General features: G+C 39.1%; 1 protein-coding gene across 3 annotated transcripts in view; it reads right to left on the reverse strand.

Moving 5' to 3' along the window:
• The window catches only part of LOC148056077 (uncharacterized), a 174,375-nt gene that overhangs the window by 77,786 nt on the left and 69,624 nt on the right, over positions 1–26,965 (reverse strand). For all 3 annotated transcript variants that reach the window (XR_015704042.1, XR_015704040.1, XR_015704041.1), the window contains exons 7-8: positions 14,509–14,652; positions 14,255–14,326 (exon numbers count right to left, since the gene is read on the reverse strand). The gene's annotated coding sequence lies outside the window, so the exon portion shown is untranslated. The remainder of the gene's footprint in view (positions 1–14,254; positions 14,327–14,508; positions 14,653–26,965) is intronic.

The following is a 26,965-nucleotide window of genomic DNA, read 5'->3' on the forward strand; positions in this document are numbered from 1 at the left end:
TGGCCTGTTCTGCCAAATTTCCCATTTAAGTTATTTTTGAAAACTCCAAAATGTTTCTTCCAAAAGTCTTCTAGCGAAACGTTTACATTTTTCTTTGAAATTATTTTGCCTTTAACTTCCATTTATTCCTTTTTTATTGTATAGAAGCAAGAAATCAAAGAAGTCAAAATTCTCAAAACACAATCTCAGCTAGAAAACAAGTTTACATTTTCCCAATGCAGCTTTAAAGAAAAGTCTAAACCAGTCACTTTCACCCCGAATTTCATAGTTGCCACAAGGCTAAAAAAATTCCCATTTTCATTCTGCTCCACTCAGCACCTCTATGGACAATGCCATAAACAGCATATATGCCCAACCCATAATTTTTTTTCCTGCATTACCATCTGCCAATTTGGTAAATTATAACAGAGCAAACAAATGTATTTGTCACAGCTGTAATAAGATGTAATAATAATATTACCTACATTGTTTGATTGTTATTAAAGAATGAGATGAATATATAGCAAATCTTAATGCTGGATTAACACTACTTTTGTCTGATTGAACAATCTACATTATATTTATTTCTGCTAACCCTGATTAAAAGCATCATGAGAGCCATAAGAACTATTCTGCTTGATTGTCATTCTACTAACACTCCCACTAACCCATGCTGTCAATAAATTAGCTGATGTACTAAAGCACTTTGACTTTGCTGATACACAATGGTAGTAATTTCAGTAGGGCTGAAAAATAAGAAATACTTAATGACTGATATAATCATAGTCAGTGTGTTGTAAGGTTTCCTTAGAAACAATGTTAAGGTCAAAAAATACAGAGAACACATTTGAATAGACTGAAAGACAAACACTACAAAAAACCTTTCAGACATAAAACAAAAACATAAGCAAGCAATAAAAAATATTTATTCTCATACTCACTAAAACTGTCTAGGACAGAATCATGTATTAGAGTCATGGCACAGTCATTTTTCCTTCAGAGACTGAACCTGAAATGTATTTCTTCCTTCCCAAAATTCCAGTGAGATCCAGAGTAGAGAATAAGCTTTTATCTTAACACTCATGAATGAGCTGAAAGAAAAACAAAACACTTTTCCTCTGGAGAAGACATTAGGGTTTGGGAACTTTTAGTCCTAGCAGAGGTGTGCTAGAGAGGAATAAAATGGTAACCATATTTTCAAAAGCTCAAATTCTTCTCTGGCAACATCCCTTTGTTTCCAGTGAGATCTTCCAGCTGTGTAGCCACAAAACAAATGTGGCTTCACTTCAACTGGGTATCAGTGTGGGAGATGACCCTTTCCAAAAACCTGGCTTTGTTCAGTCTTTAAAAGACACTAAAGATATCTTGTCTGTTTCTTTCATTTGACATCTCATTTGAAGGAGAGAGAAGACATCAGGTACTAAATAAAGACGGTGCCACAGTCTTCAGCATAAGCAGGGTGCAGCAGAAAGTAATACTATATTTGATAAATTACTAAGGGTGAATCATTTGGAAGCATTTTACATGGAGCCTATTCTGGGTAAACTTCTAAGGACAGATGCCTTGCGCTTTAAACTGATGTTACTTCGCAATGCAGGAGAAAAAAAACATTGCTGAGCCACAGCTTGGTCAAGCTTTACATTTCAAGACAGCCATTTCCTCGAGAGTAACTAAGTAACTTTTTTTTGATAAGGGTTATTCAGTTAAAGAACTGCATAATGTAAATGAAAGCTGAGGGGATTTTGCATGAAAAGGTAAACCTCAACACCACATACCAACAGCTGGCATAAACTTTCTTGCCTCCAGGGGAGTTAACAGCAGTTAAGACTAACAGTCTGAATTTAACTCTTGGAAAAGTAAGACAGTTGGATTTGTTTTCAATTACTTGATATTAAATGAGCTTCATTTCTCTTCATATGTTACACAATCCTGTTTCATATTTTATTTCAGAGATACAGCCATGACAGAGTAGAAGACTCCATACCTGTCACAGTACCAGGACAAGGAATCTCAAATTTCTTTGTTTCTAATAATGATATAAGCAATCTACAAGAATAAATTACACTAAGAGTTACACATGTAAGGTCATACACACACAAATGGGTCTATGGAAACATTTGCGTGAGGAAAATGTGAGACAAGCAAGTCAGTCTGACTATCACAAATTACCTTAACTTTGTAATCTAATGACACAAAATACCCAGGAACTTTGAAGACAAGCACGGCTGGGCATGAAGTTAGCCCAAACAAACTAATTTTACAGCAAGAACAGAATTCAAAAGGCAGTAGTCTAACATATATTAATATCCAATGAATAGTTATTAGCTCTTATTTTTGTAAAAGGATACAGAATATTAAAAAATTACAACAAATATCTATTCCAGTCATTACTAATGCACTGTCACTGACCCAGGAAAACTAACATCAGATTTTGGATGCCTCAAATATATGCTGTCAGGTTTCTTATTTTGGATTTATGCAGAGAAAATATCTGCTAAAATAATAATTAAAAAAAAGAAGCGCAATTGCACAATTTCACCAAGAATAGATCTCAACACGCTCTTTTCACAACTCTCTGTAGGAAGACAGAGAAGGAAGGAAGGAAGGAAAGTAATTGCTATTTAATTATATCACAAAAACATCAGCTGACATTGCCAGTAAACGTGCCATCCCATGTACAATTTCTCAACGGGTGCACCTTTGGAGCTCATGGAAGCCTAGACCATGAACAGAGAAAGAGACAGGTAGTCCAGTTCAGGATGCAGCCCCCATTCTCACACCTCAGAGCCCAACATCCTGAACCACATGCTTATTTACTACCTCCCACCTCATGGCCAGACCTTTTCAGTCTGTTGGTTCACTCAGGCCCTTGAGCATTACCAGGAAACCACCTGGCAATAGAACACCTGGGTTCAATTATACTCCTAATTTCTGCAGCTCTCCCAATCTCTACACCTGGCTGGTTATTGGCTTTGCCTTTGATTTTTGGCAGGTGTGACCCCTAGCATTTTAAGGGTTCTCCAACTAAAACCAACTGCATATGCTAAAAGGTTAGCAGCAAACAGGCTAAGAGAGCTCACAAGAAGTGATGTAAAATGCTTTCTATGGAATTAACAACAACGTCCAGAAGACTAGCAATAAAGATATTTATCATATTCACAAACAAAAGCCTACATCCACAGCAAAACTTACCTCTTAGGGGAAAGCAGGGACCCTGACAAATCAATGTAGTGCACACTCTCCTCAGCATTTCTTTACACTTTTTCAACATATGAACCCCTGCCCAACATGCTGCACAAGACACCAAAGCCCAGAAGACACTCAGGAGTTATTGGGTCCTCTCCTACTGCAACTGGCATTCAGCCCTGTGAGGCCACAGACCCCACTCAGAACCCAGCACCCCGTCATCAGCCACAACCTTTGTCCTCGGCTCCAGCTCTTATGGCAAATGGCTACTCAACATGAGCCCAAAGCCCTCAGGAATTACAGTGCCGGCAGCCAAGGGGTATTAAACCATTGCACACCTTAATTAAAGGGCAGAAAAATACACACACACATAGTCATCCTCACCCCAGTCCTGGGCGCTCAGCTGGCCAAGTCAAAAGGCCCTCGAAGACCTGCAGTTCCTGAGGTAGGCAGCAAGCCCTAGCCCTTCACCACCGCCATTTTGTAGCCACCCTCACCCACCTCAGCCAGGCTCAGCCAATCCAGCTCAGGCTGGGGGCAGAGGTTTTCTCTGATTGGTGCACTCAACATTCTCCCGCCCTTCACTGCCCCTCCCTCAGCCCAGGAGGTGGCAGCCAGCAGGGCTGGGCCAGCACCGTGTGACGTCCCGAGCTTTTATGGGGAGTCTTTTTTCACAGGATATATTCAGCACTCAGTAATTCTTTAAGCTACTGAAAGAAAAGGGAACTTCCTCTTGCTATAGCCCAGTGACCAGAAAGTTCCATAAAGTGGAAGACTTTTGTTTCACATAAAAGGCTCGTGTATGTTGTGCTTTCCATCAGCAAGCTTAGTTTTGAAGATTCTGTGTGTTCTCCTCACATACCAAATCAGGTGTTTGAAGGAGCCCAGCGGGTGCCCAAGGTGTAACACCTCGGCTCTGCTGCAGAGCTGAAGCTGCGTTTCCCTGTGTCTGGGAGAGCTGGGTGAAGGTTACCTCAGCGCAGTCAGGCTGCACTGGCTGACGGCCGGCTGCCTCCTCTGCCATCCTCCAGTATCTCCTGCTCAGCACAGTGTTCGTCTTGTTCCCACTGCATCCACTGTCTAGAAAAGCTTTTTTTCCTTCTTTGTTTTCCAGAGGCACAAGAGTGTTTTTTAGTACATCTCTGAGTGCATCTTAATACAGAAGCAACATTCCTTTTCATTCAGCCATGTCAGAATATGTTTGCTCTAGATTTTGGGCAGTAGAACGCAGATGGAGTTTTGTATGAAACTCAGGGTCTGTATCTTAGCCTTGGCAGTGCCTTATGTGATCCACTAAATAAGCAGAGCAGTGAGTTTCAAACAGCAGGTCTGCAGCATAGACAGTTTCTACACTGCTGGGTTTCCAACAAGGAACACGAAGAGCTCGCTGGTATTCCACTGAGTATTCTGACAGGCACATGTTAGCTTCCCTCATTTCCAACAGTTAAACTCTATTAAAATAAATCAGAAAAACATCAAATATTTTTCTAAAGGCACTAGCCTGTGGAGCAATTGCTTTAGCCACCATGGGGAAGGCATTCCTTGTCCTGTGTCGGGGAAACAATATACATGAAAAAGCAGAGAAGCTCAGGCTATCATACACCCAGTCAGGATTCCCAGACACACCTTGACTTATTCCAGCTTTTGTCCGGAGACTGCTCTTTTTGCTTAGATTTCTTAGCTCTGCAGGCACGACAGACGGCAACTTATTCTACTCGGTTGTGGCAGATGTGCAGTTTTCTCCTCCATTCACTTAACTCAGCTTGAGAGCGTTGTAAGAAAAAATGCTAACCTGCCTTCCTTACTGCAGACTGCCTCCTTGCAAGACCTAGTCCAGATCCTTGGATCTTTTATTCTCTTTTCTGGATGGCAGAGGTATGAGAAAAATAGTCCCATAACTCATACTCTGCTGGGATATGTAGGAACAAATATCACTTGCTACTGGTCCTGCTGCTGAGGGGAAACAGGATGAAAAAACAGGCAAATGAACAACATAAAGGAATTAGATTTCAGGAGTGCTGAGGCTTTCCATATTTGAGGATGCTGGTAGCATTGGATGTTTTGACTATAGCTTTGAGATTTGTATCAGGACCTCTTAGAAGAGGATTTGAGTTTGGAGCTTCAGGTCAGGCAAAAACCACAAAGAGCTCTGTACATACAATACAGGTGAGCACTCCTTCCGTCTCTGCAAGATTTTTCATTAAACAACTTCACAGCCCAGGATTGTGGTGTTGATTTTGATTCTGTTCCCGTAAACACATTCAGACCAGAACATTCCAAATCACCAACTTTCAACTGGAGCCAAATGGAAAATGCAGCGTAAGAGTCTATGAAAGGCAGCTCAGGTGTTTTTTATACCCCAACTTACGCAAATGGTTTGATAAACTTCTTGTGGATTTTGAACTCATGCTGAAGCACTGTAGAGTGAATTCACCCATTTTGTGGTTTGTTTTGGAAGTTTTGCATTCCTCTCAGAAAAAGCTATCAGTAATGTATAATACCACCATTTTCCCTTCAAAATATGTCTCCATAATGAAAGAACTTGGATCCTCCAATCAAAAAAATGATGTTTATAGGCATCTTTCTATAGCCAGACTTCACCATGTGAGAGGATACGGATGTGGGATTGAACTCCTTTTCATTTTGTATAATAGTCAATAATGGCTAATCACATATTGCATTTTTACTTGGGGAAATGATCTCATTATATCTGGTTTTGATCCCCCATGATTCCTGAGACTCAGTAAATGGGAAGGTTTCCAAGTGAGTAACTGCATTCTTGATGAAACTGATCTCTTTTTACATAATCCCATAAAAGACATCTTTCCTCATATTAGTTGGTTAGCACTATGTAATATACAGTGTTTCATCATTAGCTAGCCTAAATGGACATTCATTGGATTAACATTATAATGTTTAAATTTCTCCTCCAAAATAATACATTAGAGATTATTGCTGCAGTTTTTGCTCCAAGGCATTACTGCTTGTAATCAAAATCTCATTAAAAGGAATTCATATATTCTATAGCCCAAAGGATCTCAATTTCATTCCTTCTCCTGTCCTTGTGCCTCCCATGCACTGATTTATATGGTGTTTTACCTAAGGAAAAACTGTCCAATTTAGCTCTTTTAAGAGCGGGTGTCAAAGGTAGAAACAGAATTAGACACCAAGTTGTTTACATACACTGAGGAGCTTTGAAAAAAATCTGCTTCTCTCTCTTTGCCAATTTAAGTCAAACATTTAAAGTAATGAGAACTTTTTTACACACACTGCTCTGATGTATGGTCAGATGAGAAACTCCTTTGACATTATAATCTATTTGACTAGAAGGAAACATGACTTTAGATAGATATCCGGCCTTGTAACTAACTTCCTTATCTTCTGTTTTTGCCTCTCCTCTTTGCCTAAATTTCTTTCAAATAACTGATTACTTTTAAACTGAACTCAGTGACTACTGGAACCAAATCCTATTGAAATGAGATGTGGAGTCTTCTGGATTTTATATGGAGTGGTAATTGCCTGTCACCAAGCAGAAAAATATGAGGACGGTTTGCAGTAATCACAGGTTTATTAATCCATTTTTTTTACTTGAACATCAAGATTATCAGGAGAACATCTGCGTTGTTTATTTTTTTAGGAAAAATAGGTAGCTTAATTTTTCTTCTCTCCATCAGAAACTGACATGCAGGAGGCACTCATGAAAACCTTGGCTGGGCAGAGCCTCTGGTCTAGTTTCTGCTTTTTTCTGTATTTCAGGTAAGTCTTTCTTCTGTGATCTGTAGTGGTACAAAGACACCAAAGTACTAGGTTCTTCAGGTAAAATTCTTCCGCCTTTCTCTACATCACCAAGGTGAGATAGCTCTCCCAGGGCAGCCTGCGTTATTTGTATTTTGGTAGCACTTTATGGAAGACTAAATGATGAGCTAGTTTCATTGGGGACATGATTTATAGTGTCAGTCTAAACAGACAGAGGGTGCTAAAAGGTATCGTTGCCTTGGTATGACCCATGAGGCAATGAAGTTCCTGTCCCTCTTCACATTGAGAGTGAAATCACAGATGGAGTCCAAGGGAAGACTAAACTGAAGCTTGAGTCCAGAACTCAGGCTGTGTTCTTGACCTCTGTTTTAACCGTAACTGTCCTCTTGGGACAGTCTATTAATATTTTAATCCACATTGTTAATTCACAGCCCACCTTAGTGAAGTTGTTGCTTCTGCATTTGACAGATCTTGTGTCCAGAGAGCATAGCTTCCTTCAGGCAATCACAATGTACAACCCAATTTGAAGATGATTTAAAAAAAAAAAAAAATCAAACTAGCTCCTTGCTTCCATTTTGAATTCTTTAAATTGTATATTAGCATCCAAACTCAGCAGATACAACATGCTGAGGTTCCCAAGGAACCCCTCCTAGGTCATTCTCCAGATGGATTGCCTCAAATATAATTTTGACAGTAGATCTATTATACTTATTCCTTGGGCTCCCCATTTTTCTCTGCTCTAGCTTTACAGTGGCAAGGTGGTGACAAAAGAGCTTGATAGAGAAGCATTTACAAAGAGTGCGAATGGATAAGTCTTTGAACTGCTAGAGTGGCACAAAAAATATTGACCTCAATTTTCAGTCAATTTGGAATCCTGAAATATTTTTAAGATTATTGTGATGCTTGAGAGCTGTTAGAGGATTTGAAAGGCTTTGCTGTTTTATGTACCTTTTGGCCCCTTTGAACTTCCTTGCAATATGCACCGAATGCAGGAATGCTGTTTGTTTCCTGAACCCAAGCTGACAATTTGCATTGCCTGGTTTGTCTCCTTGGCTGGAAAAAACTTCATAGATTTCCATCCCCATCTTTGAACTGTGAATTTTCTTTGCACTTGCTAATGTAAGGAATACAGTTTAATGACCTTCCCAAGTGCTGAAAGTAATTCATCACTAATTGTTTTTAGAAATAGGTTTTCCAAGGTATCGGTTTAAACTAAGCTTGTTTACTGATGCTCACTCATCCATATAATTCACATCTCGCAACTAAAATCTCTTTTTCTTTAATATAATGAGATTTTAGAAAGTCCTCTACAGGTTTCCCAAATGTTCAGAGAAAATACCAGAGTGGCATATTGGTATGTTAATAAACATTTTATTTACTTCACATTCAACATGGGGACTTGTAGCTGGAAAAGGATATAACCCACAATTTAGGAAGAGCTGCTCAAAGGCAATCTTATTCATGGTCCTTCAGAGCAATCAGTTCTAAGTTTTTTAGCCTCATATAAAATTTTTGAGATTTCATTGCCTCTCATCTAGTTTAAACAAAGCTTTTTTAGACAATATTTTAAGGCTGTAGAAAGTTCTGCAATGAAAGATGCTAGAGGTTTATCTAGTTGACTGTGCCTAGTAACAGATTTTCTATTGAACTTCATGTTCATCAACAGTAAAGTAATAATGGGCTCATAGGGGACGGTCTTCCTTAAACTTAGGGAGTAATTGCTGTGCTTGTGCCTTGCAGCACTGCAATTTATGACACCAGTGTGCACAGAACTAAAGCACATGTTAAACCTAAAGCAGATGATTAGTACCAACAATTTTAGTGAAATTACTCATGCTTAAACATAAGCATCTCAGCATTAGTAAGTTCCTTAAGGACATCTTACATCTCCATTTTTTAAAAAAGTCCGTCTTTGTGTAAGAAGATGATTAAGCTGTGGGTAGGTAGTAGGATACCTTTCTTTTAATGGCACTATTCAGATCTTTTGTCCTTAAAAAAATTATTTGAGGTGAAATCTTTCTGCTCCCTTCCTTTGCAGTTAATTGGAAGTTTTTCTCTGATATTACTGGGGACAAACTTTCACATACAGGGAGTTTTCTTATATTTATCTATCCAGATGCTGTCATCACCATGATATATGGGTGCTGCTGCTTTTCTGTAATACTTATATCCACATACAAAGATCAAAAAGAAAAATATTTTCCATTAAATCCACTTACCCTTCTTCTGGGAAAGAAGTGGAATGTTCTCATTATGATTTCTCTTTTTTTTTTTCTTTGATTTTTTAATCACATATCAAATTGGCTTCATTTGATCTTGCCTACCTTTGTCTTAAAGCTATCACTTTTGTCTTCTTTTTCTGAAAACCAGGGTTTGTGATTTTGGGAAAAAGAGATAAGCCTTTTTCTTAAGTTTTCTTTCATTGCTGCATGCTCCCCTTGGAAGACTGTAGCTTGAGGACAAAAAGTTACATTGATGTGGGAAGGGGATGAAGCTAGATATAAGAATTCATATTTTATAAGCAAATTTTAATTCTGCTTCGATTTCAGTCACTGACAGAATTTGCTTGCCAGATTCTATGCTCTTGACAATTATTTTGAAATTCAGAATCACTCCATAATCTCTCTCTCATCTTGTTTTTCCTTATGATTTTCATCTGAAATTAGTGGTTATTGAGCATTAGTCAAGCTGCCTTCCCCCTAAATGCCTGCAATTCAGTATTTTAAATTTGGTTTCATGGTCCAGATGCTATTTAGAGCTATATTTATGCTCACAACTGGAATGGTAAACCCTCCTCTAGCCTCTGGCTAAGGGACATATGTGCTTAGGCAGATGTTTCATGACTACAGAAGAAACCATCTCTTAAATACATGACCTGCTTAGCAAATGGATCCTGTTTCCCCAAATATCAGGCGATGATAACACTGATAAGAAATCCTCTCTGAAACATCAGTCTGTTCTTTTCAGATCACAGACAGTGATCTGTTTACATGGGTTATGAATGCATGTTACTTAGGCTAGAGTTTTCAGATAAGTCTATGGCACTGGGCTTTCTTTAATCTCTTCTGAAAACACTTGCCCCTGTGCTGGTCTGTGTAGGCACTGTGCCATTCGCATTCCACCCTGGTAAGAATTATCCAGGTTAGGATCAGATAACCTTTGTCTTCCAAGACAGTCCTGGAATACAGCCATATCCTAACATTACAGTCCTCCTTCAGGATACAGACAGAGTTTCTTATCATGTGCCATAACATTCGGGAAAGAGTGCCTCTCACATGATCTGCCTTCAGATGAGGTTATATTCCACGTCCTGTTTTGCTTTTCTTACACCTGTATGCCCTCAGTCTAAATATGAAGTACTATGCTTAGAGTACCTGAGTATTATTTCCTTAGTTGGAAAACACTGTTGTCATTCTAGATTTGAAGCCAATCTTTGAACAGATCATATCACCTCACAACAATTAAGGCACTCACTGAAGATAGAAACTCAGAAAATCAAGGTGCCCATTAATATTTCAGAGATGGAACATTGCATTATCGTTCACTTTGATAGCCAGTACCATGATAGCAGATGCATCTGCTTTAAGCTATTAGTCACAATGCTTTCCCTTCTTAATACCAGAGAAAGTAAAATCTGGTGAACTTAATGCCAATGCCTAAATAATTATTATGACATTGGGTTGAACCATACATACCATGATACATAATTATTTTCCTGAGGAAACCGTTAATCTCCCAACTCCTTAATACTCCAGCATTAAGCTCCTTGAGCAAAAATAGACCTATGCAGCATTATTCCAAACTTTACACTGGAGGTATAGTGCAGCTATTAATTATTTGTGTTGCAAAGGGAAAGGAGATCATAAACAAGGAACAAGGTAGACACAATGACCTACGTTGGGTTGCTCACAAGGTCAACAACATAACAAGGTAAATGTGATTTGTCCATTTCTCCCAGTAACTAAACCTCACTTTCTTTCATACCGTGTAAAGTTCAGGCCAAAACTAATACTACAATGAGACCTTCAGGCTAATCTCACACCTACAAATCCAAGAAGCAAAAACTAGTGTGAAGAATCCAGTCTGCCCACTGGGAAATAGTACTATACTATCATCTGCTCTTCCCTTCTATATCGCATATATCACAAAGGTAAATGTGTGGGACCTATTCCAGTATAATGTACAATATGCCAGTTCATTTGATACATATTTCACCCTTATCCTCAATTGTTTCTTCACTTCACAACTCAGCACAGGGCCAGAAATATGATTAACTGTGAAATTTAATATATGTCAATTTATTTGCCATTTGCTGTTTATAGCATAATAGTAGTTTGTGAATAAAAGTGTAGACTCTCTCATTTTTTCTTATCCTACACTCATGTCAGAAATGCCAGATGCCTGAGCTGTACAGTCACAGAGAAAATAACTGAAATGTCCTTTCCTGAATCAGTCCTGTCTCTGCTGACATGGCAAGCCATCACAAAACTCTGAAGATGAAAAATTGCTTACTGTACACAACAGCAAATTAATAACAATACAAACACTGGAGCCAAATCCTAGAGGTGTTACTCAAATCTGATGCCCATCAGAACCTACTCAGCTGATGCCATAGGCTGTATTCTTCACATGTTACTACCTTTAATCGTGCAGTATCCATAATGGATTTGCAATACTAGAACACAGTGAAACTCACCTCCAGGCACAGTGTTTGCACGCATAAAACACAAACCAGTAAAGTCCAGTTTGGTACCTCAGAAGAAGGCTTATGTGGTACCTCATTACTGGGATTTCTACATGTGTTTCAAGCTGGCCTAATTTGCCTCCCATTAAAATCATTCATATCCCATTAAAGTCACTGGTAAAATTCATTAGTTCAGTTTGAGCAGACTCAAGTTGAAAGCAGTGCATTTCTGAAGGTCACTTGCCAAGGCTAATAGTCACCACTAACAGAACCATGATGAGACAGAATTTTCTTTATATAGTCGTAGCATGCTGAGGCTCTAACCAAGATCAGAGTCTCAGTGTCCAGGAAGAAAATAACAGACAATTGTATTCTCATGAGTTTGCTATCTAAACATACAAGGACAGGAGAAAAGGAATTACTATTAATATCCCAATTTTATAGATGGCAGCTGAGGGTAGCAACTTGTGTAAAGTACCCATTCCCACACTTTAGAAACACAACAGATTTTCCCTTCTAGGACCATTCTCTCAAGATATCAGAGACAGTTGTGAACAAAGGCTGTTATGGTACAAACATCTGAAGGCTCATTATTGCTTCCATTAAAGACAGTGGAATCCAGGGAGGGCAGGAGTTAGCTTGAAATAGTAAAAACAACAGACAGTTGCAGAAAAGGGACACAAAAAAACAAGTGAGCAATAGCATAGCTGCAACTGCTAGCTCCCTCCAGCAGCTTGCCAGCCATTCTTTGTATCTTTTTAGTTCTTTGGTTTTCAGTTCCTTTTGATTTCCCTGATACCATGAGCTAAGTAAGTTTGGTTAGTGGAGGACAATGCACAAGGAAAGCTGCGTACCTAAAAATCAGTGATGAATTTAATTACTTGTTCTCTGCTTATTCAGCTAAAGAATAATCAAATCCAGAAGCACAGCTGAATTCATTCAGTACATTTTGATTTATATTAATGAAAGAGAAAGGCTCTAAAGCTTCACTGCATTAGAATTACCTTAGCATGGGGTCAGCAATCTTGTTGGTCTATCACATCTCTTCCCTACCTTCCCTCTACTTTTCTGTCTTAGAAGTTATTAAGTGGCAAAGTTCTCAAAAGAAGCTTATAGCGCTTGTCGATAAAATGTTTCTCACCATTACAACTGCTGAAAAGTTGGCAAAATCAATTGTTTATGTTATCATGCAGAACATTTTCACTTTTTATCTGTAGAATTTTGTCTGACTTTTCCAAAAAGCAAAAAAAGCTTTTCTGTCACTTATTAAAATTATAGAGACTCTGCCTGGTAGCTTTCTGCTGGGCCTCCTTCTCAAATTGTTGTGAATTCTGCATGGAGAATGGCAGCAGGCCCAAATCTACATGAAGCTCCTGTTTAAATATGACATTCAAAGTGAGTCTGAAATGTGACAGGTATACAAAACAAGACCTCAGAGGTTTTGTCCAGGAATCTGAACTAAACATTTTTCTGAAATTGAAAAGGGTTTAGTAATTCAGTTTTGAAGCTCTGTTCAAAGGCCTCTGGAATGAGAAGCACATTCCCTGAATCTCCCTGGGGAACTTGGAAATATCTGTTTTTGAAAATACGCTCTGCTAGCTTGGAGGGTTGTGAAGATCAACAATTGAAATGGCTTGCCCATCTGTACAGAAAACTCTCCATGAGAAATCTTGCTGTAAGGGGCCAGCTACATGTGAGCAGCAGGAGCCTAAAACAAAATTTGGCCAGTTAAACTGGAACCTAAGTACAACTCCTAATCTCCTAATGCACATAGACCTGGCTATCATTCTTAGCTTAACAGTGAATTTTAACCCAATCATAGGACTTTAAACAAAACAGCACAGCCAGATTTTTTTGCTAATTTATCCAGTCCTGATGTTTGCCTAGTCTTTAGGGAATGAAGGCTAACTCTTGGCCCCTGTCCCTGCTTACTTCCAAACTTCCCAGGAAATTACTAGGAGAATTAAATTCATCACTGTCACCAACTCTAACAAGAAACAAATATGTCTTCCAAACAAGCAATGTTGCACCTTTCCTGGAGGTATTTCCCTTTCTGTCTCCATCCTTGACTTCCTACCAAGTTAAGTAGGCATCCATTTTGCCTATTCTTAAAGCTAGTTCTGTATTTACTTGTTTGCTTAGAAAGATACTGGTTTTCATTATGTATGACTACAACAGAAATATATAGCATCAAAGACTGGAATGATCCTTGGCCAAGGAAAGACATTATCCTAACTTGCAAATGAATAAGTGTATGGTTTTAAAGTCCTGCAATTTTGGTGTAATTCTCACCAGGGATTAAAAGATAATACAAGCCTTGAGCAAAGGAGGATGTACAGTTACTGCCAGGTGTTTCTGTATCCAGTTCAAACAGGAAAAACCAATCAGCATCTGAAAGCCCTTGCAGAACTCATCAAGGTCCCAGCAAGCATGTCATGCTCTCACAGAGGGCCTGGGAGCTAACTGACAGTGTCAACTTTGACCTCAGCCAAATCATCCCTCATTTACCTACTGGAAAAGGAAAGAATTTTGGGAAAAAAGCTAGAAAGTGACTGATGATGTACTTGTGATGCATTTATCAGGCAGGATGTTAAGCCGCAACAGCAGAACATTTCTTGCATAAAACAGATTAAGAAATGAAAGACGTACCTCTTCCATACATTTTCAGATCAACGGTTGAAAGACACAGTGCATGCTTTTCTGTCACAGGATAAGGCTGACCTTGAATACAGGAAAAAAAGAAAAATGCCAGTGATGTGCCAGCGATGATTAATGGGAAAGAAAAGAGAGGTCTTTCCAAACAGCATTAGTGATCGGGTAGGGGAAAACTGGGAAAAAGACTCGAAACACATCGGTGCCCAAGCCAAAAGAGCACACAACAGTTCCATCCCCTCCAAAGCTACCTGCTTCTTTCCTCTGCAATTCATCCATCACCCCTCCAAAAGACCTCCACAGAGAACCCGTTCCAGGTTGTGATCTGATAAGCATGGCCAAATAGGATAACAAGGTAAGGAAACCTCACCATACTCTCAATTCAGGTGGAGTACCTGCAGAGAAGAAAACACACACAATTTTGCTTTTAAAACAAAACAGAAAGAAGTGAGAAAATGTAATATGGATTCTTTTATCTCTGTGCTGATAGGCGCTATTGGCTGCCACCTCGTAAGATGATCAAAGAGCTTATAAAACCTTTCACCATCAAAGGCTTTTTCCATGCCCAGGACAATGAGAAATCAAGTCACAGGTGGGTTGGTTCAAAACTACCTTTGTAGGTGCTGAATGGTAGAGCAGAACAAGCCAGAAGAAGGAATGCTGATCGTTGAAGCTAAGAGGAACGAGAATCACAGATGTTCTAAACTGTCATACTTGAGATTTCTCAGCAAGTACCCTGCCTCCTGAATGTGAATGAGATCACTCCCATTTTATTCCCAACCTGATACATGAGAAAATGACTGCCACACAGAACAATGCAGAAACATGCAGCAGGGTGATTACAGCTTCCAGTTTTGCTCTTTTGCACCTACCGTATTTCTGCTTCTCTTTGTTTTCTTTTCATTCTGTTCATTTCTGGTTTGAACTTATTAAAAACAACAGCAGTTTGACTGTGAGGTCTGCCACGCAGTAACATCTCCATCATGCTTTTTTACTTGTGGGGGGACTTGACTTGCTTCCTAGACCAGATTCTGCTCTCTGTTGTATAGGTGCTCAGATGTGGTAATTAATTTTCTCTGAAGTGACTGAACATTCTTGATCAGCAAAGAATGAGTTCAGCCTTTGCTCAAGTTGTGTGATAAGCGTAGAAGTGAACATTTAGATTTCGGTTGACTTTTGGGGCTTTGTCCTGTGATAAATGATTTCTTTACATAGGCTTGCTGCTTGCTGCCTTCATTTAATCTTCCCTGAGGCAGATATGTAGTAAATTTCTATAGACTGTATTCTTCTGCACCTAGCACAATTAAAAGAATTTATCAGAAAGACTGCTTCAGAATTTTCTGCACCGGCCATAACTGTGGAGCTTGTAGGTTGTCTTGTTAATGTACAACTATGGATGGACCAACAGAGATTGATTTTGGCTGAAAGCAGGATCCCAATCTTGCATTTCAGAATGGAACCAGGTGAGACTTGACTTCAACAGTGCAGCTCTCATGGGTGACACTCATATCAGAGGGAGTTGTTCATAAGCAGCAGGATCCACTGTCCTATCTTTCAGACTGGATGTTGTAAATTATTGACTCCAGAAAAGAAAGCCATACAAATGTCAGCAGATGTTAAGTCATGTTTCTGAGGCTAAAATAGGTCCCCATATGTTGCTTTTACATGCTGTTTCCTTTCCTGTTCCCCACTCCTGTACAAGACATAGTTGAAGACTGTATTCAATCTGTTTAGCTGACTTGCTTTCCACATTGTACCCACCACTCATTTACAGCCAAGTTTGCAGCTGTTCCCATCCAAACTGTAACCTTGAGACATCCTCCACATTCACACTGAAATTCCATGATTGTTCCAAAAGATCACGTCTTGTGGTAATCAGACTATTTTCGGGGGCCATCTGTTTTTTTGGCTTTCTTGGAAGTGGCACCCCCAGGTCCCACACATAGATGGAATGTTTCCAGTCAATGGTCTTATCTGTACAACAAACCTCCTCCTGCCTCAAGCTCATATCCTTGCTAACACAGAAATATTGAAGTTTGCTGTAAATATCTGTAAAAGCCAATATGTGCGTAATAAGAGAACTCAAACAAATATTTTTGTCTGCATTAAGGAACATGAATTCCCCCTGGAGCTCCCTGAACCATTGACAACTATTAGACTTGTTCCTCCATGCATTGTTTTTGCCAGTGTGTATTTTTAATCCTGTTGTTCTTGCTGCTAGATGGATTTCAAACCATCGCATGCAACACAGAAAAGTAAATTGAAATTAGCATTATCTAAACCTGTAATTAAAGCAGTATTAATTTTTCTTTGTTGAAAAATTAAAGGGAAGAATCCCACACTTGACAAAAGAAAATGCATTGTCACACTTTTAAGTCAAAGTTAATTATGAATTATGGATCATTTGCAAGAAAGCAATACAAAAGTACCCACCGGGCCTGTATCCAAAGTAAAAATGAATTTATGACAAAGTTGATATTGACTCATCATTTATAAAGTCTGTTAAATTCATCTTAGACTAGGCTTCTAGTGAAAGATGATTTATTAAACAAAGTAATATAAAATGTAATGAAATAGATTAAGTCTCTTTTTGAAATATTGTTATCCATTAGATCTGGTGAATTTAAGTCTGTTTAAACATGAAATACCACTTTAGCAGATACTCCAGCTCCTACCTAAATGTGGGGTTGCTAATGCTTTATTCTCCTACATTGAAAAATCTTTGTCAGAAGAATAGATGGCAGTAGTGATTTTATTTATTTTGGGCCTTTAAATTAATCATCTTTAGGATATCTCAACAATTGCAAATCTTTTCTGCCTCCACAAAGGATACAGATTTTATCTAATTTAGATGCAGAAGGGTTCCACCCTGGTTATCAGGGCAGCTGAACAACGGCGTGACTCAGAGTTAAGCAGTCATCCAAAGAGCCTTGCGTGCTCACCAGGGGTTTATCCACGCTGTAGTGGAAATGGTAGCTGCAGCACAGGAGGTGCTTAATTTGACATCAAGAGAAAGCAGTGGCAGTGAAGATGCATCAGCAAAAACTTCACCGTGGGTAAGCAGCTGAAACGTATTCACTGGCAGGCAAGTACTTGTAGTTGTTCCTTGCAGTATGTCTGCATTGCGCAGCAGGGCATGATGCAGCCAGTCCTCTCTAGGCTGGTGATAATCCCTGCCAGGAAGACCACGTGCTGAGGAGCAACACGGTGGTTGTCAGGCATGTGACAGGTTGTTGTGCTCGTGAGGTGGTTGGTTGTGCCTGTGCAGTGCTGGCACTGGGCTGCCAATGGAGCAGTAAATGGAGCTGTAAGTGGAGCTAAACTGCTAAACTGCATCCAGATCTGAGTTGATGTGTGGTTACCTCTGCTAAAGGGATTATGGGCTCCTCCACCATGCAATCTATTTTCCTGACATAGTTTGTGTCTCCACAATGTCTCCCTGAGGCTGCCAAGCATTCTAGTGCATTTTACTTTTGGATAAATCAAGCCACAATGCAACTAGGGGTAGATGTAACTTTGCTTGTCCACATTGTGTAGACCTTGGCTCTGGGTACGTTCTCGAGGGAAAGGAGGCTGGAGGCAGCCCATGGTCCCACTCAATAGATAAATATTTGGGAAAACTAGTGACGTCTGTTAACCCTACAGGAAGAGAGCCATTCAGGGACAGAGCCAGGTACCTATGTTAGAGCCGAGGAATGAACCGAAGTGTGTGAGTAGCCTCAGTGAAATCAGAGTATCCTTTATAGCACTCAGGTAATCTATTGCTGCCAAATATAAAGATGTTCTTCCCTGCTGAGTTGTGCATGTGTGCTTTATGGTATAAGGTCCTGTGCATTTCCTGCACGCCCTTGGCTGGATCTCTGGGTACTAATCTGTTGCTACACACGCTAGGATTCATTTCTTGAAATAAATCTCTGGTGTACTGGCTTGAATGGTTTATAACCTTGCTTCTCTCTGTGTTCCAACAACATTAATTCTGTTGTAATGACTCCTGTAAAGATATCATTTGAATAGTAATGTTTTATCAGGTTTACTTTCGCCTATTTTCCAGAATAATCCATTCTCTTATCTCACTTTTACTTTTCAGCCTTTGAACATTTCTAAGCTTGAGTGTTTGTGCATAATGCAAAATCTTATTGCCACAGGAAAAGCAGTTTCTCTTTTTTTTAATTTATTCATAATTAAAACTCTCATGTTAGTGACAGTTTTCAAATCTGACATGACATTTTTATAATCTAGTTAATATCTCGAAAGGTTTTTCTGCACTGCAGCCTGGGAATTATGCAAAGTAAGACAAGAAGGAAAAAAGCATTGCCTCAATGTTGTTTAATCATAAAGCTACGACTGAAGAATTATTACTGTTTTTATTATAGGAAAACTACATTACGGGTTTTTTGCCAGAAGCAGGTGATAGCTCAGTACATTCTGCACTGTAAGAATTCTTCCTTTCCAACAGTTTGCTTTCACAGACAGAAAGATATAATAATAGATTCACTGCCACTGGAAATATACCTGGCCTTACGCCAAAGCTAGCGTTGAAGTTAATAGAAAGATTCAGTAACGGGCTTGGGATCAGGGCCTTTATAAATATAATTGTCTGTCGTACTTTCCTCCCTTTTTTTTCCATGTCACTTCATGTTTTACACTGCAAGATCTTGCATGTACAGACATGTTTGCACACCATGTGTTCAGCCTTGGCTGGAGGAGCTAGGTGCTACTGTAGACTGGGTACTCAATGGGCAGATGTTTCTTTATAATGACTCTAAATTTTTAATTTTGTGTCTCTACAGTTAATTACTGAATTCTTATCCCTATATTGGATTGGGATTAGTGGGACTCCCTCAGTGCAAGGGCAGCTATGAAATGCATCACAGAGGTAATCCATACATCTCATTTATCCCTTAGCAGAGATTCGCTTTGGCAGAGGCAGGCACAAGCAGTTCAGAATCTCCACAGAGCTCTGTTTAGAATAAAATACTATGGTTTGATGGCAGGAAGGGCTGGTAACTCAAAGATCCATGCTGCTCTGTCACACTACTGTATCAAGGGAGAAGGTTTGGCCTTATTTTTTAAGGTAGAAGAGGGGCAGAAGAGGAGAGACTGACCTATATTTGAAAGTCCCAGGACTGCCAGTGGAAAGGGATGAAATAAAGATTGAGGACAGGGCATGGCCCAAAGGTGCACAATATTTGGAAGAGGGGATTATGCATTCCTTATGCACTCACTGCAACGAGCTCCACTAGAGCTTTTCTATGAGTGAAAGCAAATAGTGATACGAGTGCCTAAGCTGAGAAGCCTGCCTAGAGCCGAACTCCTGCAGCCAAATGATTTATAGTATATTTACTTTTCCTGGCCATCCAGCCAGCAGTTGCCTTCAAGCTGCCATCATTACTGTGTCACTGGAGAGTCTATTATTGCTCCAATCTCTTACTCATTCTCACTCTGCTCTTTCTAATCACTGAGGGCCAGGCAGGATTCATTACACTGAGACTTAGACTATCACAGAGTTCCTACAATGTCTGCCACTACCAGGTGTCTTTGGCCTTGTAAATGGTTTCCTCGCACATGCCCAGGTGGCCCAAAATGTATTCAGTTCAGTTACCTGGTGCCTGTATTTGCTTAGTGTCTTACATGACATGCAGAACTGGACAATTTGTTCCACCACAAATCTTTCCCAGACCCGTGCAGAAGAGCTCCTGCCACTACAAGCCTTAGGGCAGCCATATAAAACTGGCTTATTCCTCTGGGATACAGTATATGGGATTTTATTTTGAGGACTTATGTTGCCAGCTGATCCGTTATGTCTTCAGATGCAAAAGCTGACCCGAGGCTTTCTTTCCTGTCATTTCCCTTCATCAGAAATGAGTCATTGAGAGTGAAAGATCAAAAGTAAAATCAGTGCAAGGGAGCAACGAAGTGCACAGTTTGAGTGTGTGTACATATGCTTCTAGCTGTAAAGGACTGCAGCTGAGCGCTATGAATTTTAAAGAGATTGCACACAGAAATGGAGCTGCTCATTCAAACCCCACAATGATGGAGCTAAGGACTGTCCATGGGGAATGACTGACCACTGGGCTGAGCCTGGACTCTGGCTAACAATTCCTGCTTTATCTAAATAAGTTGCCTAACTCCATTTGGTCGTACCTTTTAAAAATCTACTTGAATAACTCGGGCTAGACTACCTCAAAATCAAAGGGAAGGCTCTACGAGCAATTTGTCTACAGTGATGGGTTTTGTCTCCTGGCTTCACCAGTGAGGACAGCAATTTTCTTGAGTTCAAAAGCATCGGTGTTTGCTTGTTGCAATACTGAGCTTGTTGCTGCCTTGTGAGGACTGTGTGCACAGTGCTCAGCGTAAAGCATATTTATAATGTATGTTTGGGTAATCTCTTTCTCCAACTGTACAATATCTGAGCTATAAACCTTCCCCATTTCTTATACATTTGCAAATTGTGCCAGACTATAGGAGAACTGTAACAGCTACGCTAATGGCAAGGTCAATTTTGCATGTCTGCTATACAGAATACAACATATAGGTGTTCATACTACTGTAAACTGTAATGACCCTTAAATATAAAATATAAAATTTTCAATGCCATACATTCACTATCTTTATAATAGTTTACAAGTATCTGATGGCAGAAACTCATTTACATACCAGAATAATTTGTATATAACTGAGAAATGCCTTTAGCATAATTTATGAAGGTTGCTTAGCTGATATTTACAGCAGCTGCCGTAAATCCAAGATGCAGCTTCAAACACAACTCACAGTATCTCCCTAAGATGTAACCTAATACTGTCAGGAAGCATCAGCTTTAAACAAATAACTCAACACAACAGTGTACTAAATAAAGATTATGACAATCTAATCCTGATCTTCAAACTTGAGATGTTTAGGCACAACTCAATTGATTTTTTTTTTCTTTTTTAAAAGAAAAAGGTCAGCCACAAAAACAGTATTTCAGAGGTCAATCTGTCCACCGCCCTCAAACATATTTTGCTATATCTTAAAATTTCACTACAGAAAGCACATTATGACCATTTGTCTTGTCCCACCAAGAAGGGAACAGGAAAGATGGCGCAGCATCTAAGTTTTAGTGAAATAAAACCCAGTAATTTCACTGTTCATAGAAAATAATAAAAAAAATTGCAAAGTAATGCTGGGTTAGTTTAATGATAAAGCCCACACTCATTGCATTGTCTTTTACTGCATTTTTTCCATCCTTACAAGATCATGTATCTTGTTTTTTCTGTATACCCATCTTCTATGCTTTATTTTCACATACTATTAGTGTTATAGTGATAGCCACAATCCTAAACAACCTTAATCCCCCCTCACTCCACCGCAATTTATTTCTCAATGGACAAAAAGGGCTAAGACAAAACCAGGCAGAGAAGAGAGGTGATAAGGCCCATATCACACAGTGGCTTGGTACCAGAATCAGAAATAGAAGCCAGGTCTCCTGAGTCACAAGCTAGAGCCTTATCTCTTAGATAACGCTGTCATCAGAAATAAATACCAGTTGTAGGTTAACTGGTTGATGAGCATACACCGGTTTGCAGAAGGGACAAGTGACAGGCCTAAGTTTTCTCATCTTGTCATGACTGCTCCTTGTCAAGGGGAGAGATGTGTTAAGGGACATGTGCTGCCTTTGGAGATCCATTTTTTAGAAGGAGAGAAAGAGGTCACCAGTGCCCTGAGGAATGTGGATTTAGAAAAGAAAGAGAAAATCCCTAATAAGAGGATCTGATAAATATTTTCTATTTGAAAAAAAAAACCAAGCCACCTGACAGAATTTAACTCTTCAATAAAAATCAAATTTTAGATGACTAGTAAATATAGCATTGCTTTCCAAAGGCTGAAAATGTAGGTCTCCTCCTTTCTCCCATTCCCTCCTCTTTTTTCTTTGCTTACTAAATTTTGCCACTGTAAAGACTTGGGAGAGGTGCTTTTGCCATTTTAAATGCATTTACCTGGAAAGTCAAAATGTACTTTGTAGCTTTCCACAAAGGCAGTTCCAGAAGCAGCAGAAGGGAAGGCAATAAGCACACTACACTGTTCAACTGTAGTAGTTTTAGTTTGGCAATCCCTGGTAAACCAGTAAGTGAATACACTGAAAGAAATTTCAAGCACCAGATGATTTCACATAACAAAGAACAACCTAATAATAATCCTGACTTTTCTCTCTTCCTCTCCAGGCAGGATCCCATACTTAATTTAATATTTCAGGCTTTATGTTACTGCTACAAAAAATTTGCATAGTCATTGTATCTCCACAGTTCTTTCACTTGTCCACATTCTTCTGACCTGCAACAGGCTGTCACATCATGTTTAAAAAGATCCAAGCTGTAAGAGGTTCCCTTGCTTACTATTCAGTACACAGCCCTGTATACCCACTTCAGAGCCAGAAGCCATCTGGTATCAGTTTAACAGTATCATTTGGTTTTCTTCCCATTTTCTTTCCTGGTTTGAGTTGAAATTCAAAAGCAAGTAAGATAGGAGAGGGATGTGTGTGTGGAGGGGCCTTCCAGGATGTTTTATAGGAACAACAACTGGAGTTTTTGTTTAGAAATATGCCGAGATACACACTCACTCACCCATCTTCGCTGAAAGATCAATCTGCAACGAAGTGAACAGAGAAGATACCTCACTGGTATCTCTGGCTTCCCAGGTACCATGCTACCAGACCAAGAGCCTCAGGAGGTCAGTCCTATATTTAACTTTGTGTGCTCTGATTACGTTATTGGAGGCAAAGCCTTCATCAAGATATGCATCAGGATCTCTGAGGTGAAACTTATATAAAACACAAAATATGGGAGGTTTTCTCATGCAGAACAGGTGTTCTTTACCTGTGCCTCTAGGAATAGGGCCATTTTATAAATAGTTTTCATTTCAGCAATTAAGCAAGAGATCTTACCAGCAAGCTAATGTTTCAGCAGCTTGTATGATTGCCTTAATACAGTTCAAACACTCTTTATCCCACTGCTTTGATCAGCCAATCTGGGATTATATCCCTGTTTCTCAATGCTAAGTGCAAATTTCATTTTCAAGTTTGTCCCATCTTCACTTTGATATCAAGACTGCTTCCCTTTTGTCCCTGCTGTACTAAGGTTGTGATAATGACTCGTGATTAACCACATCTTATATATCACTTAAAATGCTTGCCTCAGGAAGATGGTATTTTAGAGAGGAAGAAGTATAATAAATTGCTAAGTACATTATTATGAGTCATGGAACAGCTTAGGTAAATAATTAGCATCTTACCTTATGTCATGACAAGGTATGAATCAGAAGTAGCTTGTCATGCTACAGCAAAAAAAAATTATTCAAGCATAACTTTAGATGTCCATGGGGGAGAAACAGATTACAGCCCATCCTGTTGTTTATTTTTTATTCTCCTGGCTCTGCAGAAAACAAAATATGATATTACAGCTGACTAGAATTTCTGATGGAATGCAATGGGTTGTAACAAGTTTATCAATTGAGCTAGTATCTTCCACCACTAGAAAAATAAAAGGCCTGCTTGTGCAAGAGCTATCATTTCAGTAATCTGTGTCATTACATTTCCGTCTTCAGGGAGTTGAGCATGTACGCGCCTAGGTTCAAATGGCTATGTAATGGTTGATTGCCTCCCATTCCCCAGGCAAGATGGTGTTCTGCTGATGATGTTACCAGCTAAATAATTGGGAAGTGATCTCGTGCAGAGAGCGTTAGCCTAATGCTTAGTGAGATTAGTGAAATAATTAATTGTATCTATTCAGGACATAACTGGCTGGTGTAGAAGGGAAATTGCTTTCCCTTCAGAGTAGGGAGAGCATATCACTGAGAAATATTAATGTCACCATAGATTAGGCAAGGATAGAATAGTTTTTCCTATTGCATGTCAAAGGTGAATCAAGACACTTGTAGGAGAAGTAAAACCAAAAGAAGAGTATTGAAAGAAGTGGACAGCACTTGAAGTCAAGAGCTGTCTGGAGCATCAGTCTGCCAACAGTAGCAACAGTGATTGTACCTTTACCAACAGCATGTTGGCCATTGACTGTCTACACCCAAGAGAGCAGCGCTGTGCAGGCTGCAATGGGTTCGGAGCAGAATAACTGTATTTCTGCAGTATTGCTCCTTTTCTGAACAAGGCCTGGTATGTATGCAGAAGATGGTCCTGGCAGTGTAGACATGATCATTGCAAGATGGAATAGGAATCAACATGAAGCATCGTTGGTATCTGGGGAATCACATGGGGGCCGTGTGTTTCCAAAGGCATCCAACTACTACCCCTTCGCTTCCCCTTGGGGCACCAGAATGGCTGATGTAACCCAGGCTACTGCAGCCAAAAAACAGCAGGGAGAACTAGGAGCTTAAGAGTTTTATATTTTTATATTAATGCTAATATTTTTAAATGATCATGCTATAATTGTTCAGAAAACTGTTACTTAAATGTAAATTCCATGAGCTAAAGAAGATAAAACAGGCATTCAAGGCACATTTGGTTTGCATTGAATTAAAAAATGAAATGATCCGCTCAGTTGAACTAGTTTTTTAGCCTGTAAAAATGCTGTAGATTCTTGTACCTGACATATAATACCCCTTTGTGATTAGATTATTAGTTTAATGAATAATGAAATTACCTCTGTTTCTGTCTGATTTTACTGCATAGATTAAAAATAGAAACAAGCAGGAAAGGGGTCATACATGAGTAGCTGGGTTTGACTTACAGATCTTATCCAATCCAGATTTGAATAGTGAACTGCAACAACAGCCACTCCCCAAGAGCCAAAAAAAATGTTTTCAGTACATAAAACAAGATAAGTAAAAAACATGTTCTGGACTGTAAGAACATATACTCTGTTGGTGTAGCATGGAGTGAGGAACAGGGTGAAAAGAAATAGTCAGAGGTGTATGTGACCATGGAGAGTTAACAATCAAAGGACAGAAAAAAAATTCAGAAGTTGCCTGCTCAGATCCCGTTCTCACGACTGTCAACAAAGTTCTGTTTCCTGTGATTTCCTGAATAGTTCCTAAAGAAGGTGTCTTAATGAGCAAGAAGATGCAACTTTTCTCAGCTTTATGAACGATGCCTGCAGTGCATACACGTACACCTGCATACTTATGTATATGAATGAGTTCATGACCCCAATGTCCGAAGAGTTTTTAAGAAGTGTTCAAAATCCAGATCACTGCATGCTTTTAAAATATTTTACTTGGGCCACTAAATTGGCAGAACTCTGGTCTTCACCTTGTATATGTCCATGGGTTATTCACTATACATGATTTCCACTGTACTTGGACTTGTACCATATAGTGTCAGCATGCAGCTTTTACAACCTCTGAAAATAAGTCTAAACCGCTGACTCTGTCTCAGGGAGATCTATAATTTTTTTCAAAAGAATACTTGTTAGTTTTATAACTGAAATGTTATGTCTTCTTTTTTAATAAAATAAGAAAAAGCAAATGTTGCAGAGGTCTCAGTCCTCCTTAACTGGCATGAACATTGTCACAGAAAGAAAGCCGGAAAGTGCGAAACTTTTAAACTACAGTGCTCTGGAAATAAAAAGGCTAGACTTGTAACTATTTATAATTATTTAATTGGGACTCTTCAGTTAATGCTGCATTAACACTTTGCATAATCTAATCTCTGCCTTACAGAAGTGCTATTTTAAGCTTTAAAATTTCATGTCGCAATTTTCAGGATAAAGAATTTTGATTGTAATGATAGATCAGAGACTGTAATGATAGATCAGAAAGTGACACGAAACAAGAATGCAAAGCTGTGATTTTTCTCCCTGGCCACAGCTTTCCTCTTGCAGTACGCTCCATAGAATAAGGAGCAAAGAGTGAACCTGCAATTAGATTAATCCTACAATTGATTCCAAAAGGTTCAATGATTAAAAACAACTGTACAGAACCAACATTTAGAAAAAGAACAAAACACTATTTATGTACCAGTAGCTTTTTTAAAAATGTGAAAAAAAACCCTCAAGCCAGAGGAACAAGCCCAGGTTTAATTTATATAAATTGCAGCTACCTGCTTACTGGATTTCCAAAAGAAAGCTTTTCCTGCATGCTATAAATCAATTTCTCTAGCTAAAGGAATCTCTGGGAGTCTCACTCATTTAATCTTCCACCTAATGTTGCCAACCTTTCCCCTTAAACTGTATTTATTATTAGAAAATTAGTAAGTGGTTACCTTCAACCAACCGACCATTACCTGTCTCTAGACAACCGGATGCATACATACATTAAATGCAACAATACATGGAAAAAAAAAAGGTATAAAGGCAGGGAATCCTGCTGCACTAATAAAATATTGATTGTTAATGTAGGGCACTGTACTAATGCCTGTGGTATGAAATTCTGACATACAGTCTGAGGAGCTGTTGGTACATGCAGCCTTTTATGATAGCTCATTTGGCACTAAAACATTTCCACAAGGTGGGTTTCCAGTTGATTGTCACTAGCAGAAAAACATTGAGTGTCACTTAAGAGATACAGAAGTTAGTGGAATGAATATAAACAATAGATTAATGTTACTAGTTCATAAAACCACTTAAATGAGGGCTTACTTTGCTATGCTGTACAGGAAGAGGCTTCTCCACTGGGAGCTAACTTTCAAAACCTATTCACAAGAGATTCGCATAATCCAAAGTGCCACCCAAAGAACAAGATGAATACTTTTATCCTCCAATAGGTCATCTATTGCTTCAAGCA

Source organism: Nipponia nippon, unplaced genomic scaffold (genome assembly GCF_047370975.1).
Source record: "Nipponia nippon isolate SJK-2023a ecotype South Korea unplaced genomic scaffold, ASM4737097v1 scaffold_18, whole genome shotgun sequence".
In the NCBI taxonomy this organism is placed as follows: Eukaryota; Metazoa; Chordata; class Aves; order Pelecaniformes; family Threskiornithidae; genus Nipponia; species Nipponia nippon.